The sequence below is a fragment of the Otolemur garnettii genome, unplaced genomic scaffold (genome assembly GCF_000181295.1).
Source record: "Otolemur garnettii isolate 467f Iridium unplaced genomic scaffold, OtoGar3 scaffold00034, whole genome shotgun sequence".
NCBI classification, from domain to species: Eukaryota; Metazoa; Chordata; class Mammalia; order Primates; family Galagidae; genus Otolemur; species Otolemur garnettii.
The window spans coordinates 7,247,239-7,252,000 of NW_003852429.1; positions in this window are offsets into that span (position 1 = coordinate 7,247,239).

The window sequence follows — 4,762 nt, forward strand, 5'->3', positions numbered from 1 at the left end:
TAAAGAGATTGGTATAAAATGCCCAGGTGCTGGTCATCAAAACAATGGCAGTATGAACCCAAGGAATTTCAGGGATTATCAATACTGCCCCTCTCATGACAGTTCCAGAGTAACATGGCCCAGGGGATGGCATAATGTCAAAAGGTGGGTCCTGAGCATCTATGTAAACCTGACATTTGCTGCCCTGCACCACCTCAAGTCTTTTGCACTTCCACAAGAATTTTAGAATCAGGGTGTATATTTCTACAAAAATTAATGCTGCAATTTGTTTGAAATTGTGTTGAATCTAGAGATAAATTTAGGAAGAATTGACATCATTAGAAAATAGAGGGAGGGTTAGTAGGGGGACCACACCTATGGAGCATATTGCAAGTACAAGTTGAATCTATCACGTGTAGAACACAAATGTCTTAACACTGTAATTGGGTAAATGAGGTGAAGGCTATGTTGATTAGTAGGATGTAAGCACTCCAATTTGTACAAATAATCAACACATTGAATCCCATAATGGCATAAAAGTATTTGTGATCTATGTACAAATGACTTAATATAAAAAATAATATAAATAAAGATAAATTTAGGGACTAACTGAAAAAAAAAGGAAAATCAACACATGTTTATTTGGAAGTCTTTAATTTTTCTCAAGTACATGTTATACATGTAGTTATTGATATACATGCATTGCATATCTTTTATGATATTTACCCCTATGTACTTAACATTTTAATGCTAAGTTGTTTTGTATTTCAATTTTGGAAATATAATTTATAGAAATATGATTACTGTTCATGCATTAATCTTGTACCATGAAGTCTTCCTAAACTTATTATCTCTAGTAGCTTCTCATCAGTGACATCAGACTTTCAACATAGCTGATTATGTCACTTGCAAACAAAGATAGTTTTACTTCTGTCTTTCCAATCTGAGTGACATTTTTTTTCTTGCCTATTGCACTGGTTAGACTTTGGGTATGATGTCGAATAGAAATGATGAGACCAGGTATTTGCCTTCTCCTAATCTTAAGCAGAAACACTATCAAGAATGTTAGCTATAGATTTGTCATAAATGTCTTTCATTATATTGAGGAACTTTCTTTTTAATTCCTAAGTTTATTCAAAGTTAATATGAGGAATGGATGTCACATTTTTTTAAATGATTTTTCTGCGGTAATCAAACGATCATATGATCAAATGATTACTGGGGTAATCAAATGATTAGTCTTTGGGGGAAAAGGCATTGTCCTGTACGCAGTCTTTTAATCCCTATTCAACTGCATGTGAATGGGTCTTGGCAAGACAGAGAGAGTCCTCACAACCTGTGCTGAACTTGTCTTGTGTGAGAATATATCTGCTTCAAACTCAAGGTGTGCTATTTTGTTCTGCTTAAGTGCGTGCATCCTATGACACTTGGCTAATATCGCTGCTAAATCTGTCCTCTGCAGGGAGGGGATGTGGTCCTTCTGCTGAAGCACAAAAGGGGCATGTGCAGGCCAATTGCTCTGCATCAGCTTTCAGGAGGGACCCACTGGCCATGGGGACTGGCACCAACACTGAAACTTATCTTGCACTGTCTCTTTTCTATGTGAATAAAGCATTGTTCCATTCAGTGCTTGACCGCATCATGTTTTCTTTGGTGCCTTTAATAGCAAGATGCACTGGGCAGAATTACACAAGCTTCTACTCCTGATAATGAGCAATAAATACCATTGCTCAACAGAATTTCATTATTTTGTGAATATGATTAATTATGTTGGTTAAGGTTCAAATGTTAAACCAACCTTGTATTCCTGGGATGAACTCCACTTGGATAAATCCCTTGTGTGTATTGGTAGATTTTATTTGCTAAAATTTTGTCTGCATTTTTTGCATCTACATTCACGAGGACTATTTTTCAGTAGTTTTCCTTTCCTTTGCCTGGGTTTAAATATAAGAGTAATGCCGACCACAAAGAATCAATTGTGAAATGTTATATCCTCTTAAATTTGGGGGAAGAAAAATAGTATAATTGTTATTGCTTCTTCCTTAAATAACGGAATTCACTAGTGAAGGCATCTGGTGTCAAAGATTTTTTTTAAGTTTTTAACTATAAATTTAATTTATGTAATAGATATCATTCACTTCAGATTACATATTTCATCCTGAGTAAGTTTTGGTAACTGTATCTTTAAAGAAATTTGACCACTCAATGAGAGTTATCACACCTATTGCCATATAGTTATTCACAATATTGTCTTTTTAATGCCTGTAGGACCTATAGTTATGCCACCTCTTCCATTTTCTTCTTTCCTAATCAGTCTGACTAATGTATTATTAATTGCATTAAAATTTTTAGAGAACCAAGTTGGGTTTAATTTTTTTCCAGATGTTTCAATTATTTTCATTCTGACTTTTGTCATTTTCATTTTTCTGCATCTTTTGGATTAAATATACATTGCTTTTTCTAGTTTCTTAAGGTTGAAGCGGAAGTAATCAATTTGAATTCTTTCTTCTTGTCTACTGACTGCTTAAAATTTCCCTCTAAGTACTTTCTTAGTAGCATGCCAAAATATCAGTATTAAGGTTTTCATTTTGATTCAAGCCAAAATATTGTCTAATTTCTGGCTTGGCAACTGTAGTTCTGTGGTTAGGGTGCCAGCCACATACACTGGGGCAGGCAGGTTCGAACATAGCCAGGGCCTACTAAACATCAATGACAAGTACAACAAAACAATAGCCAGGCATGGTGGTAGGCACCCATAGCCCCAGCTACTGGGGAGGCTGAGGCAAGAGAATTGCTTAAGCCTAAGAGTTTGAGGCTGCTGTGAGCTGTGATGTTATAGCACTCTATGCAGGGAGACAGAATGAGACTCCATCTCAAAATATTTTCTAATCTCTACTTTGATTCATAAATTATTTAGAAAAGTGGTGTTCACATTCCAAATATTTGGGATTTTTCCAGATATCTTTGTGTTTTGGTCAGAAAACATAGTTTGTATGACTTTAATGCTTTTAAATATGTTGAAGTTTGTTTTATATTATAGAATTGGCTTACCTTGGAAAATGTTCCATGCGGACTTGAAAAAAGAAATACATACTCTATTATCATTAGGTAGAGTGTTTTACTGAGGTTGCTTAAGTCAAGTTGGTTGATAGCATTATTCAAGTCTACATCCTTGAAGATTTTCTGTCTTTTTATTCAAGCAATTATTGAAAAGAGGAACATCAAAATCTCTAATTGATTTCTCCCCACTTATCATTCAGATTTTGCTACATTTTCTAAAACTCTGTGTTGTTAGATACATAAATACTTATGATTTCTGTGTCCTCTTGATGAGTCGACCCTGCTCTATCCCTGATTGTCTTCTTTTCTCTGAAATATACTTTAGCAGATATTATTATAGCCACATCCTATTATTTTAAACATAATTGTGTCTTTAGATTTTAAAGTGTGTTTCTTATAGGCAGTATATTAGGGGGGTATCTTTTTAAATCTAATCAGAAAATATCTCTTAATTGAATGTTCAGACCATTTACATTTTATGAATTATTAATATTGGTAGGTTTAAATCTGCCATCTTGCTATTTGTTTGCTATTTGACCTATCTGTTCTCTGTTCATCTTTTTCCTCTGTATATTTTTAAAATTCATTTTAATCTCTTTCATTTTCTTATTAGTTATAGTTCTTTGTTTTGTTATTTTAGCAATTCAAGGTTTTATAATACATATTTTAACTTAAAATAGTAATTATACCAATTCAATAGGAATATAAGAACCTACAAGAATAAATATGAATGCTCCTCAACTTACGATGGAGTTATGTCACAATAAACCAATCTTAAATAGAAAATATTGTAAATAGAAAATGCATTTAATTATATCATAGCTTAGCCTAGCCTACCTTTAATGTTCAGAACACTTACATTAGACTATAGCTGGGCAAGTCTATTTTATAATAATGTGTTGAATATCTCAGATAATTTATTGACAACTGTACTAAAAGTGAAAAGCAGAATGGTTGGTCCTCAAAGGACCAAAAGGTCCTCAAAGTATTGCTTCTACTGAATGTGCATCACTTTTCACCAGGGTAAAATTAAAAAATCACGTCATGTAAGTCAGAGGCCATCTGTACTTTGATTTTGCTTATCTCAAAAAGTCTTCATTTCTCCTATGAAAGGAGAAATGTGAAAAAACCTTTACTTGGTATCAAATTCTAGGTTGAACAAATTATTTTTCTTTCAGTACTTTAATAATGTTGCTCTACTAGCTCATTGTTGCTTTGTTTCCGAGGAAGATACCCTATTGTTCTTATCTTAGTTCTCCTTTAGGAAAATCTTCATTTTTTAGCTCTGGCTTCTTTTAAGATTTTCTCTATGCCACTTGTTTTGTGTACTTATCATGTGTTCTCATGCAGTTTTCTCCATGTTTCTTAGCTTGGGTGGACTGGGCACATAGCCTCCCCCAGGGAGCACTTCAAAGGTGACCATAGTGATATTCAGCAGTGAGGTATGTAGGACTTTTTTTAGGATGAGTTTGTGAACTTAATTATCTGATCTCTGGATCCCTTCGTGCTATGTCACATGATCCATTGTGCATGTGTTTATCAGCCTCCCCTGTTCTAGAACATAAGCTCGATGAGGGCTGGGTTTTCTATCTGATTTGCTTCCTATGGTATCTCTAGTACTAACACCTGGTAGACATTCAATATTAGTTGAATAAGTGAATCAATCCGACAGAAGGTGGAACTCTGTGGCCTCTCACCTCCCTGCCAGTGCTAAGGTTAATAA